A 15,752-nucleotide genomic window follows, 5' to 3' on the forward strand; every position below is an offset into this window, starting at 1 on the left:
ATAATAACTAAAAATTACAATTAAAATGTAATTAAAACTCAAGCCAAAAACATCGTCGCCATCTTTCTTTTTTAAATAAAAGCTTCAACATGTCAATTTTTTTCAGATTAACGATTAAACTTTTCTCACTCGTTGTAGGCCTAGGCCTACAACGAGTGAGAAAAGATAACACGGTTAAAATCATTAATTTTCTTAGAATTATTTAATAAGTCTTCCCGGTTCTTTTTTCTTATTTCAATAATAAATTATTAAATAATCATTTTTCCAAGTAGAACAAAAGAGAAAAATTAAAATTGGGTGTGACTTTTATTCGTAAAATATAAAAATGAAAAATCACGTATTCGAAAGTATACTTAATTATCTCTTTTTTATTATTATCATATAAAATGACCTCATAGTCTACAAATTAAGAACAAATAAAATTTTCACGACGATTAATTGCTTTGTCATTCTGTTCAACATTAAGTATGCTTACTTATCCTTGTGCATAATAAACAATTCTTTTCTTAGAATTTTCTAATGGAACTATAAATAAACCAGCGCGAAACAAACAATAAGAAGAAAAGTAATACTATTTTATAAATTTTGTCATCATTAAATAATAAAAAAATTATGAAATTTTAAAATAATTAATAATAAAAATATATATCAAATTTGATTTATTTTGCTGACTTATTTATACATTTAAAAATACATATTTTTATTATGTATATTTACACCAAGTTAATGCTTTATTTTCTTGAATTTATTTGATTGGGAGGGAGAATTGAACTCTGAAATATTATGTTGGCTAGACTAATTAATGTTTACTAAATTTCCTTCAGTCATATGCTTTCTGGAGCTCTGGCAGAACTTAATGATTACCAAAATAACCCAAGATATAGCGAGAACTTTCGTATTTACTTCATGGTTTTCGTGCTGCTTCCTTTCTCCATGACAAAGAAATACTCGTTCCTGGATGAACGTTTTCTCCAGTTTCCGTAATAGTAATTTATATTTTTGTACAAAATTTGTAATATTTTTTTATGAATACTGTACGCTGATAAAAAATAACTATAATAGATATCTGTTTATATATTAATTTTTATTTTATTTTTTAAAGAATAATTTTTTTAAAAACCTGATTTTTTTTGCTTAAATTTGTAATCAAAAACAAATATTATTTCTAAAAAAAATAGTACACGTGCATCACATTTTATTATATATTGTAATAAATAAAATTTAATGTATGCTAAAGTTATTTATAAGTTTTAATTTATATATAACTTAAAGTAAATAGCATTAAAATTTCCGTTTAGAGCAGTGTTTCTCAACGGGGACGATATCGCCCCCATGTGGGCGTTTTTCCATGTTGAGGGGGCGATTAGTAATAATTTATATTTTGGGGGGCGAAAAACAATTTTCTGGGTGATATAGTAAAACATTATATTATGAATAATTAGATATTTTATTCGTTATATCGTTCAATAATTAAACAAATAACATTATTAGTCACTAGTCTATTCAATGCAGTAAGAATTTGCCGTTAGTCTTGGCCCTCGACATCGGTATTTTGTAGTGAAGGGGGCGATACTACGTAACGGTTTTACTAAAGGAGGCGATACTACGTTGAAGGGGCGACGATTCGTTAGAGGTTGAGAAACACTGGTTTAGAGTTTTAGTTAACTGGAAAAGTCTTTGAATTCCGTGTTTTTTTTTGTTAACTCTTTCCTCCATGTGAGCACGAAGATAATTTATTTTGTCCATCATTAGTTCGGCCATTTACAATGGATATATGGTGATGTTTGACACATAAAGATTCCTTGAATTGCATTCTAAACATTATTATACTGTACTTGTATAAGTATAATAATGTTTAGAACCTCTTTGAACTCATATTTATTGTCATAGAAAAATACATAGTTACAGTTTATTTTCTTAAGAAAAGCCGCAGACAACCGCATATCTGTATATTTGACAAAAACAAAGTCAATTATTGATTTACTATTATATTGATAATAAAATAAAGAAGGGATTTTCCGTATTAAATACAAAATTTTTAATTATAAAACTTAATCATATAACTTAATATCTTTAGAAAAGTTCATTGCGTCAGTAATCGAATTGCATTAAAGATAATCTTTTTTTTATTTGTAGCAAATAAATAATGTTATCTTAATTGTACCATGTTGTTGCTTGTCAAGTTTATCTGATCTATAGACATTATTTACTGATGAAGATAACACTCTAATGATAAAACTATTTTTACTCCAAAGATAACTTCAATCCAATTCGGTTAGCATTGCACACGTCCTTTGCATACTTCACAGAAAATAAATGCTTTATTAAAATTATTAAATATGTTTATTAAGTTTTAATATACGTGATGTATATTAAAACAATATTGTAACTCGTATTGTACCATTAAATATATTGATAGATTGTTTTAACTCATTTAGACAGCTTTTAATACTTTTCATACAAAAGTCGTAAACAAGCTATTTTGCTCCCACAATTTCATTTAAAATATTTTTAGTTTACTTGAGTTATTGTATTGTATAGTCCCAATGTAAATTTTACATTAGCACATTGTCTGAAACAACATTTTTACTGCAATACTTAGTAACAAACATGCTTGAATGATTTTATTTATTTATCCGCCGTCCATGGTGACCCCCTTTATGACTCTGAAGATACCTCATACTACCGGATGATTAAGTTAATTTGTTGATGCGTATAATCTGTATACAACAATCTGTAGAGTCTGCTTTAATGCCTATAAGTTATTATTATTTTGTCTAGTTTTCCCATTAAAGACCATTAAAGATGGGATCTGACAGAAAAGTATTGATCAGTATAGATGAGGGATGCGGAAATCTGATCCGAACTACTGTATTCATAAAAAGTCACGATTGAATCCCTCATTAAATGCAGGATGTTAACTTACTGCAAACTACCTGAATGGAATAAATTGTAGATAAAATTAAATTTAAGTATTTAAAATAAGGTAAATTTGGAAGTTTTAACATTTTGGGTGCATGGAAGAATCATTGCTAATTATCTGAATGTAGTGATGAGTACAAAGATCAATTTAATAGACTCGTCACTAGTCCTAATACCCAAAATTTGGTTTTATAATTATTTGATTCTGGAAATCTGCTGCTTTGTTTGAATGAAACTTTCGTGACTAAAAGAACACATTTTGCCATGCATTGTAGTATCCAGATAGGTCCTTGAAGTGTGACAATGAGCGATGCACAGAGTATGAGCAATAGTCTTATAGCATTCTTCAAAAGAAGAGTGCTTCAATAATCTTTAAAAACAAACAGGTTCTTCAAAGAAATTAATCTAAATGTTAAATTGTTAACAATACCTGATTACTATCTGAATAGTATTTAGATGTTATTTTTAATCAGAATTTTGAATTTTCTAAGCAGGAGTAGATGCTGTTATTGAGAAGACAATGGATCAAAACATGCACACTTTATTACAACAAAAAATACATATAAAAAAGAAGAAATTTCATAAAAAATTTTCATACATCTGATATGAACAACTATCAAAACTAAACTTCTGTTTAGCTTTGACAGTTGTAAAGACTCGATGGTCAAAATAGACATAACCACTTATTCTTAAACTATAATTAAAAGTAACTTCAAATTTTCTTAAAATACAATAATAAACAATTTAATTTAAATCACTAAAGTCTCTTCATGTTTTAAGCCATATTTTGCATACTATTAGGCAACTATATTATCAAGTTTTGTGATATTCTTGGAATTTCCTTTCTGAAGAAAAACTAGAGACTTTTTTCTTTGATCCGAATTATACATTATACATCCATAATAATGATTTTCCATGAATTTTTTGACGGTTTTTCAACTTCACATGACTTAAAACCTTGTTATTCAACCAAATTTATATGGATAATAAACTTGTACAGTACGTAATCAGATAATCTATAATAATAATACAGTAATAATAACAATACGTTCATATCAAACATTTAAACTTTAAAATGCAAGAAATTTATAAAATTTATATGTAGCCTATATATTAGATTCAAAATTATCATTAATTTTATAGGGATTATTTCCAATTCGCGAAGTATTCATGGTATCTAATCAGGTTATCTTAAGAATATTTAATAAACTAAACTAGATTACTTTCGTTTACGTTTCGTGGAAATTTGTTAAAAATAAAATATCTAATATAACATTTATTTTAATATAAAATTATCACGTAAATTTTATTGTTAATCATTATTCTTTTATGTAGATTTATTCTTCGTACTTCTTTGTACCAACTAAAAACGAATATCATCACCATTAAGAAGTGCTGCCCATCCTTCGTACTGACTAAACTGGTATAACATTAAATCATAATATCCGCACTTCATACGAATTGAAACCGAATATCATCATCATTATTAGAGAATAATGACAGCACTAGTACTAATTAAACAGAAAATTATCATGATTAATAAATACAGACCGCCCTTAGAACACACTAAATAGGAATATTATCATATTAAATCAAATTATTGTATTTATAAAAAATTTATAAATACAATAATTTTTATAAACTTTTATCTTTAAACATTCATCTACAAAAATATATATTCATTTTCACAATATACATTATTTATTAATGGGGTCTTTAAGATTATTAAGGCTCCATGTAATATGAAAGAATTGACATAAAAAATACAAAATAAACATCAGTTATGTAAAACTATAAAATATATTTATAATATAAACTTAATATTTAAAATAATAACAAAATGCGTTTTTCATATTTTTAATGTGAAAAATTTTATACTATCTACACAACGATCTTATTAATAAATAATTTAAACTACTATTTAAATATTAGGAATGTATATAAATGTATAAAAATGATCTAAAATATTCTATTTTATACAAAATATTTTATTTTGTATAAAATTAAATATGAAAATATGATTATGTTGAAAGAATTACAGCATTATTTAATCATAACTATAATAAAGGAGAAGAAGATGAGGAGGAGGAGAATTTATATTTCATCCAATGATTTATATAGGCCTATGTCAGATAATTATTGAATAAATATAAATTTTAAATTTTATTAAGTATTAATGATAATTAACCAAATATTTTAATATTTATTTAATAATTTAGTCCTATGGTATTGCAGACAACACATCCAACTTTATTGTAAAATATATACACGTCTATAAAATATTAAATAAAAATTTAATAAATTATCATAAATAAATAAACAGCTAAACATAGATCTTTAATTATCTGATAAATATAAATTAATTATATAAAAATGCATATTTTTATATAATTAATTTACATATAATTTTAAAATTTTTATATCTGAAAAAATCTTAATTAAATGATATTTAAATGCACATTATTCATTGAATATCTGATTAGAAATGAATTAATTGTATAATAAAATAAAATATGCCAACTCATTATTTCATTAAAAAATTTGTTTTTTAAAAAGTATTATAATGATTATACAAAGAACACAAATTTGAATGAAGGTAATTTAACGTGACACAGCAATTTTGAAATGATTCTTAGAAAAACTAAACTTATTTTAACTTTAACAAATGTCAATAAAATTTTGGAGCACAAAAATCTCGTTAATCTTTTTTCTGTCAGTTTGACTATAAAACACTTCCTGGTAAAAATGTGTAACTTTTATAGTTCATAGACTTACGTAACAAAAACTAAGCATTAAGCTACTGGCATTATAATGTTATGGGCGTAAATACATTGTCCATTACGAAATATCCGGTTTTTGAATGTTATTTGTTTAAATATTTGCTCGGAATATAAATAAATTTACAGGCATTTACATAACATTCAATCATTATACATCTATATAAACGTGTTAACAACAGCCTTAAGAAGAATTCAACCTTATATACATAACATAAAGGTTTTAACAGTGGCCTTAAGAAGAATTTAACCTTTATGTATATAAAGGTTTCGACAATGGCTTTAAGAATTTATGTACAGTATAAATCCTTACAAATAAAGGTTGAATACTACTTAATTTTTTTAAAATTAAACATTAATGTTTAAAGATGCTTTAATAAACTATCAAATTAGTCATTTTATGTTCTTAATATAAAATTATATAGTTTAAAATGTAAAAAAAGAATGTTAATTAATTGATTTTAAAATATGACTTATTATAATTGAATTATTATAAACTGTAGGATACATTGTAATTTTGATTTATTGTGTTGTATTTATGTTTAATCAATATTTTAGTGTTTATGCAATAATTGACTCAATAGTTTAACACTTTATGAATTATTTTATGTTTATCCAATAAACAGGCACTAAGCTATAAAAAACAGATAAAATTAAGTTTTTATAATTAAAATTGTACTAGAATACCAATAAAACTTTATGGAAAATTTAAGTTATTTTTTATTATCAGCTGTCTTTTTAGATAGAACCGATTTTATTGAATATTTAAAGATAAAAGTGAGAATGTAATTCAATTTTTGTAATTAAAGTAAAAATATTTTAAAGGTAGCGATGCTCTGAAGGGAGCAAAAGGAGCAAACTGCGCTGAGTTCCGAGGAATTAGGAACCTCTATAAATTTTTTTGTTTCATTTACTTCCTTTAATTTATTATAATAATTTAATCTGCTGTATAATGATACAAAATAGCCTACATATATTGATCCCAATGTATATTTTGCCTAACACCTCCATTATCCGTCTCAAATTCATTATTGAAACAAATTTAAGAAAACAAAGATATTGATAGAAATTAACGCATTTTACATTTTAAAAATATAAGAAAATAAATGTGATCTTTACTTCAAAATATCTAAATAAGATTATTATAGAAACTACTTTGAAAATTAATTAAAACTTACATTTATATATTTATATTTTAGTAAAATGTTATTAAAATTATATCTGGGAAGTTGTAAATGAGAAAAAAAAAATTTTTAAATCTTTACTGTTAATAAAAATTCAATTTAAAAATTTCATGAAATTCATAATAAAATTTTCCCCGAAATATCAAAATTTCCCAGAATTTCTCCCTTGGATTTACATGATTTCAAAAGACCATTTTGTGGCGAGTTTCATTAGAAAATAATGAAAACTCGTAAACCATAATGACTTCCACATTAAAAAAAGAAAGAAAGAAAATATTATTTATTGCCGTTAAAATGTTAAAAATCGATACTTAAACATTAAAAAAATCTCATATTGATTTAAAGTAATTATTTAAAAATTATAATTATTGTAAAAGTTAACGTGTATTACAATGATTTTTCTATAATTATATTTTTTATTGGTCACTTTATTTCTGATTATATTAATTATTTTTTTTTATTTTAAAAAAAAATTTCATTTTTTTCATTTTTTGAGATTATTCAACTTATATTTCGATTTTTTTTTTCAATTTTAAACCACAAATGTAATTTTTGAGAATTTTGATTTTTTAAACACAATACTCCCTTGCAATTTAAAATCGTGTAGCTTTAATTAAATAAATTACATATTTATTAAATATATTTTATTAAAAAACATATTTAATCTTACATAAATACCTTCATTATAAGTTTTATATCAATATAATTTCAAGTTTACCTGTAACTTGAAACTATGAAATATTTACTTTAAAAATGGAGCCTCTGAAAATTTAAATTTTAAGAAATTACATAAAATAATTAATATCTTTTTAGGTATTAATAAACTTTATAATAAATTTTTATCAATACTCTTATAGATTTTTTACTTATATATTGATTTTTGATTGTACTTTTTACATCAGCCTCCAGAAACCCCCCAGAACAAAATCTTAGTTAAGCCACTGACTATATTAATATTATAATTTGTTATAAAATCAATTAATTTATTAAATATTAATATAAATATAACATTTGATTTATTTAAGAATTAATTTCAGGAAAAAAAACATAACAATTACAGCCAAATTTTACTGGTTTTTTTCATATTGCTATACTAATTAAAAATAGTAATTAGTTTTAGTGTTATTAATTAGTATTTAATACTAATTAAATTAAATAAATAAAACCAGATAAATTAAAAATAAATTATTTAAATTGTAAATAGAATAAACAATTATTTTTTGGAGGAAAATATAACTTTAATACTAGATACAATGAGTAATTTAATCATATGCTAGGTCTAGAACAATTGTTCTAGTTTTTGATATTATAGAATGCCAAGTCATTATCATAATCATACATGAAATTGTTTGTGGTGTGTCCACTTTTCTGGAATAAGGTGGAGAAAATAATAATGAATATATTTTTCATGCTTTTAAGATTACATTACATTTTACATAGAAAAATAGATGTTATAAAGACAATTTGAATTGTATTCAGTATTTAAAAAATGGATTTCAAGGAGTAATTTTGTGCATGAAATAATTATAAAATGTTAATTTTAAATATTTTAATTGTTTTAAGCTTTTTATTACAATTATCTATATCAGATTTTATAGCATTATAGATTTTTATATCATTTGGCAAAGTGTCTCTTATGAATAACAAGTCTTTGAGAAATTATTGAGAGAGTAATATTTGAATTAATTCCTATTATAAATGCCTGTTTTTTTTATAGAAATATGTTTGCTATATTATCTATTAATTTAGAAATTATTTATTACATATTATATGATGACATTCGTTACATAATGATGTAAAAATTATAATCAATCATTTAAACTTTGATATATCATCATATAAAAACATATATGGCATATTGACCTTTTTTACTATTTGAAATTTTGAAGCTTGGTGCATTTCTAGAACAAATTTCTTAAAATAAACTTCCAATTCACTAATTTTTTTGCATTCCATCATTTCATTAACCAACCTTAAATTATCCTCTTCAGATTTAAATTGGACTAATTTCTATTTTAAACTCTAAATTTTGTATCCTTAAATCCAATTTTTGTAATAAATTTACAGTTTTATTAAATAAAATTTCACAAAAATTTCTTTACTATAATGATATTAATATTTAAATTATTTTTTACTTTTAAGAATTTTAAAAAAATGTAATTATTTAAAAGTGATATAAATATCCTAATTTTATTTTTTACTTTGATTTTTAGTCATTACTTAAAGTCTGGTTTATCTATCATTAGATGATGAATCAGAATTTAATTAAATGATAAAAGAGGTAAATGATCCTTAAAATACAAAAAAAGTTAATTGAATGACTATTTTCTAGTTGAAGTTCTACAAATAAATTTTTTAAAGAAATTAAAGCAATAAATCAGTCAAACAACTCTTCATTCTATTTATTATAATCAATACTTTTCAATTAAACATTCAAATTTTATATCTTTTCATTTGAATGTCAAGAAATAATTTTGAACTGATGAATAATTATTATTGACTGCTTTTTAAATAGAAAAAAGTTCTTATATAGTAAATAACTTACATAACTTTTTAATTAAAACAATATATATTAATAATCCATTATTTAAAATCAGAAACAAGATTTGATTATAAATTAAAGTAGCATACACTTTAATATAAAAGTGAATATTTATTATACATTAAAAATTTATTTATATAATCAATTGTTACTCTGATTTATAATTTTTAAATTTTAATTTAATAAAAATAACTAAGGGGAAAAATGAAAATGGTAATTCTGTAATTAGTTTATTTATAGAATGTTAATGATAATACAATTACTCATTATTACTCAGAACAATTAATTAATCTAAATAGATAATTAATTAACATTTATATGTGTTTGTATATGTATATAGAAACATAGAACAATTAATGGAATATTATCATTAATAATAATATCATTAGCAATCAACAATAGAACAATTATCAAATATGTAAACAGTTAAAAAAATAATGAAATTTTATTATTAATTGTGTTTTATATATTATTTACAAATTTTTAAAATATTATTTTTTGTTTTAATTTCATACATATGAAAAATATAAAAGAGGGAGAATTTTTTCAAGTTCTAAACTTATTACAGAATTAAAATGGTGATTCTGTAATAAATTTAGAACTTGAGGAAATTAGCACTTGAATTAAAAAATAATAGATTTATATTATTATTTGTTTTTATAAACTATTTAGAGATATTTATTACTTTTTAATTATTACGATTAAATTATTTATTGTGGCATCGTCACAATGCTGGGCTTCAAAATTTAATTTAAAGTATATGCTCTCCACGTCAAATTAATATGGCTTGCCCCTTTACATCATACTGTACTATCTAACACCTTTCAGGAGAAAACATTTGAATTGAAATAACGTGACTTCCGGTTTGCGTCAGACGTTCGTGTACAGTTAATCCGTGCCTCCTGCCCCCGAAATTTCTATATCTAATCGCGGCTTTTATCTATCTAAATCCGTTCTCAAAATTAAGGAAAGACAGACAAATGGACGGACGGAAAAACACGACAGTGGGAATTTATAAGTCTACAATTTTTTTTAAATTGCAGTTCAATAAAAATTAGAGAAAAATAAGAGAGAAAAAGAAATAAAAATGATGATCTGTAAGCAATAAATTTATTACTTACAGAAGGCTAATTAATGGTTCCGTGTATTTCTGTGGTTGTTATGCTAATGTATTAATTATTCTATGTATTCTATTTCTATATAAATATTCAAGCATCTGTCTTATCATATTTATCAGTAAATTTATTTCAGCGTCAAAAACTTATAAATTTTGTTACTAGAATTGTCATGAAACAACTTCTTAGGCTTCAAAAGGTTTCCAGCAGTGGCCTAATGAATGAAACTTTAGTAGTGGTTCGCCTAATTGGTCTAGGGTTCGCACCTGACGAACGGGCAGGACATATAAAGTTTTCTGGGTTTTCTTCATATGTCTAACATCCAAATATCGTGTGCTAGCTTCCTTGAAAGTCCTCCGGGAGACAGGAATTTTTGGTAGATCTCCTTGTTTGTTGTGTTGCCTTATCCCATCAAATCAAAATATTCTTGTAACAGTTTAGAACTTTGCCCTGAGATAGTCATAAAGATAAAAGCCATAGATGTCAATTCAAAATTGTATAAAAGACGATTGAGTCATTCATATTCAAATTGCTATAATTACTATAAGGTTGCTATATATTAAGCTGTGCGAAGTCTTATATTGTGAAGAAGCTTTAAAGAAGTATGCTTTAAAGAAGGTCTCATCATATTACAAATATGGACTCTTGAAAATGTCGCAGAATTTTAATAGACATTAGCATTGATTGTTTTCTCTCATATAATGAATGATCTTATCAGTAGGATGATTATTATGTTACGATAGAGAATGATCCTATTAAACTTTTTTTGGCTTTCCATGAATTGCCATACTTCCATGGGATTCGAGAACAAAGAATCTTCCTTGTCTTCTTGTTCTTGGAATTGACTCCCATGTCAAGGATACTTAGTCCTCCATTTCTTTTATCATTGCGAGAATCGATTCTCTCATTAGTAAACAAACTGTAGGCTATTATTTTGCGACATAACGAACATAAAAAAATAGTGTTGTGTATGAATGTCAGAAGCAGGCGTACGTTTTATGCAGAGAAATTACGTAATATTACATGTTGAAGTGGTATAACTCTGCAACCATGATTTTCACATAGGCTACTATAACTTTATCTGTTAGAGAAATTCAGAATCGTGTTAGTTATATGCAGAAATGCTATAACTTGTTTTGTTTCTTAAGATATTGACCTTGTATTCTTACCTTCCAATAGACTAACACAATAAAGTGAATTTAAGACATTTTTATGTCATTTTTATTAGAAAAAATATTTTGCAATATTCATCTTACGTGTAAAAGAAAAAAGTATTACTATATTTTATATTTATGTATATATAGTCTTATAGTACAGTAATCTATTAAACTTATTTATAACTAAATTTCCTGTAAGTTAATGTAAATTTTACTCAAAATTATATTCAATTAATTAGGAGTTATAAACAAAATTAAAATTTCTAATAAAACAAATCCATCTTATTAAGTAGTAACTATCTTTATACGTAAATAAATGTGGTGCTAATGAATATACTGAATCAATATTGAAAAAAATTCATATAGAATACATATAAAGAAGGAATGTATAGGACTTCTTCACATGGAATAATTTTTTAATTATGGAAAAGTTATAAAATTAATTATAGAAGGATTAAATGCAATTTCATATTTTCATATTAACATACATAAAGGTTTAATAGACTATATATTACTAATATTTATGTACAGTAGAGTTTCTGTAATCCGACATCCGCCGGTTGGATTACAGCAGATTGTTAGATTTTCTAGTTTGTAGAAATCTAGTACAAAATCATGTACTAGATTTTGCATTTATGTACTGTACATACTGTAAGTAAAAAATAATAATAATAAATCGTACTTGGTTCACAAGATAGTTTGTCATATTAAGACTGTTTTTCCGATCTCACGAGCAACAAGCAATAATATACACTTTTCTCTGTTGCATACATAGACAAATGGTAACACGAAGATTTCTTGTACGTCGTCCTGCGGAATGTCGGACTGGCGAGTGACGGATTATAGAGTCTACTGTACACAATTGAATGCATATAGCGCAGACAATTCATATAGAAGTTGACAATAATAAGATGCTAGAGATAATACAAGTGAAGATAAGCTTCCATATAATATTTTACAAGGGTATCATCCTTACAGAATTTTATGGAACATAGTACAGAATCCTTAAAAATTTTAACTTTCTATCTATTTACTTTAAGAATATATATACAGACATACGAATGAAATAAATTCAAAGATTATTATTATTTTTTAAATATGTAATAAATGAATTAGCCTACTTTCTACGAATTCATTTTATTTTAAAAAATGGAACAATTGAATAAAATATAACCTAGTAAAATTCAGAAATATTATAAAAATTTGTGGAACGACTTAGTTACTTTTTAATTCTAAAATGAATAAATTATAGAAAAACAAATTTGGTTCATATTCACAATGAAATAGTTTCGCAATGAAGGAAGTAACAGTTCTCAACTATATAATTTTGTCATGAATATGAATGAGTTTTTATAGTGTATTGAAATTTTAAAATTTAGCTGTTTACATGCAAAAATGAAACATTTCAATAAAGTTTTACACTAAATGGCGCTCTATTTAGAAGCTGAGAATATCAAATTCATAAATATACCTATTCAAAGCTTACAGTTAAAGATAGTTTTTTTAACATAGAAACTATTTTCTGCTTGTTTCATTTGTAAAACAGTATTATTCATATTAAATTTTTGAAGTCCTTTTATGATAAAATTCCTCTTTATGATAAAAATTCGTAACGAGTAATTATTTATTGTGATATCGTCACAATGCCGGGCTGAAATTTTTAATCATATTTTTAATTAATTTAATTTAAAATATATTCTCTCCATGTCAAATTTGTAGTGACTTGCTCCTGTACATCATACTTTCCCTTTAACAATAGAGTTGTGCCAGTCATCTATCAGGGAATAATATTTGAATTTAAGTAAAATGACTTCCGGTTTGCGTCAAAAGTTCATGTACAGTTCATCGGGGCTTCCTGCTCCTAAGCTTTCATATTCGGCTTCTTCTTTCATCTACTTAACACTGTTCTTGAGATTAATGAAGGACAGACAAACAGACGGAAAACAGTGGGAATTTATAGGTCTACAATTTTTTAAATTGCAACCCAACTAGAGAAGAAAATATTTGTAGTTTTATTTATTGTAACATATTTAATAAACAATTCATGAAGTATTTTTGCAGTTTTACTAAGTGTTAATTTTCAAGAGAAAGACAAATATAAATAAATTTTAGTTTTCACAATTCATCTTTTACCGATCACAGGAACACAAATCAACTCAGCTCATTTCATTTTAGTTTTTATGCTCTTCTTCACCTAAATATGTAAAATTGCTAAAATCATTTTGGCGTTGATATTATTTAAAAATTATAATTCATATGACAATAAAATATTATTGTTATACAAGTTATAAATATTAATTGTCGGTTGATGTCACAGTTTAGATTCTGAACAAAACTGCCATTTATTAGTAATTTTAGTAAGTAAATTACAGTATCAAATTAATATCTAATAAATGATTTTTTGTTAAATACTCTTCGAAATATATTGACAATACAGAATAGAGTCTTGTATACATTGAGAAAAATATTCTAGATACATTTTGTGATTTAATGAAGTTAAAAATAATATTTTCTAGATAAATTTTAATTTGATAAACGCAAAGTGTTATTTTTTGCAAATAAATAACAATTTATTTTTCAGCAATTCCATTTTAAGTTTAAGCTATCAATAACACATAAATTCATATTTTTAAAAACATAATAACAGATTTAATGATACTATATGTAACATGTGACATCTCATGTTGCAAACTTTATATTTAATCAGGCTAAAAACAAACATTATCAAGTAATAAAAATATTTCATCAGCATTTGTTCACAAAAGCTACTATATTGGCAGTGAGTTAAAGGTATTTCAGACTCCTGCCCCTAAAAGAGTAAGTTTTATTTGTTATATTTACTACTGGATCCGCTCGCGATTATTTCTATATTATTGCTCATTATACGTTTAACATTTAATTTATTTAATTTATTTATATGTGAATTTACAAATAGATTTACGGACTCCTATTAGATCCGGATCCTAGACAATTTCCAAGTCTGTTTAGGCCCAAGTCTGAATATGTATATTAGAAGAGAACGGTTCTAAAACAAAAATAAGAAAGTTCATTTCAGATTAAATATTGTACTGAATTTTAAATAGCACAAAATGTTATGCTTCATTGATATAGTTGAGTCCTTGAAGACCTTATAAAACGCTCAAACTTACAATTGCAAGATATAATTAAATGTAATGAAATCAAATTTATAAAATATCATAAAATCAATTTATCGTACATTAAAGGTGGAAGTTTTTCTACAAGTTTCACTATATTAACTGATTGCTACAAAAGTTTACTGTCTGAAAATCATTACATAAACTAGAAAATGTTGATTAAACATTTATCCTCGGTTAAGACTAATCTTCTTTTAAAGACTGTATATTGTATTTAGAGGAAGAATTATTCTAAAACATGACAATTCATAAACATGTGAATATATGGGAAATTCCTAAATGCATTATTCGATAAGTAAGAATTGTAACATTAGTAATAAGTCTAATTATTATTTTCTTAAAAACACATGGTTTGTATAGAGTTTGCTCTAGGTTATTTCTAAGAAGGTCAAGTTCATTCTGTTTAACGTAATTTCTACTCCACAATTCTTTGTCTAGTCAAACAATGCCTAAAGCCAAACCATTTTTAAATGTAAACACAAAAAATAAATAAACTAATAAAAATATAAATCGCTATTACATAAATTATTCTGTATTTTTTAATGTATTAGATTACATTATTTTTAAATTTTAATATATATTTTTTTCCTTTATAAAAAACACTCTTTTAACACTGTTCTTGACCTGACAATAAATTAAGTAGCCTAAATATTTTTATTCTGAAGGTTAAAAAAAAGTTAAAAGCGAGTTTTACTGATAACCTTCGCCTTAAAATAAACCCGTTTTCTAATAATAATTTTATTATTGTTTAAGCAAAACTAGAAATGTAGAAACTAAAAATTACAACCTGGAATTTTTGTGATTTTTCTTGTGGTTAATAATTTCTAATAGGAAATAATATATTAATTATTTTATTTTTTTTTATAAACCAATAAATAAATAAATTGTAGATTTTTATCA

The sequence above is a fragment of the Centruroides sculpturatus genome, unplaced genomic scaffold, assembly GCF_000671375.1.
Source record: "Centruroides sculpturatus isolate CEXI.00-Female unplaced genomic scaffold, Cexi_2.0 scaffold871, whole genome shotgun sequence".
Classification (NCBI taxonomy): Eukaryota; Metazoa; Arthropoda; class Arachnida; order Scorpiones; family Buthidae; genus Centruroides; species Centruroides sculpturatus.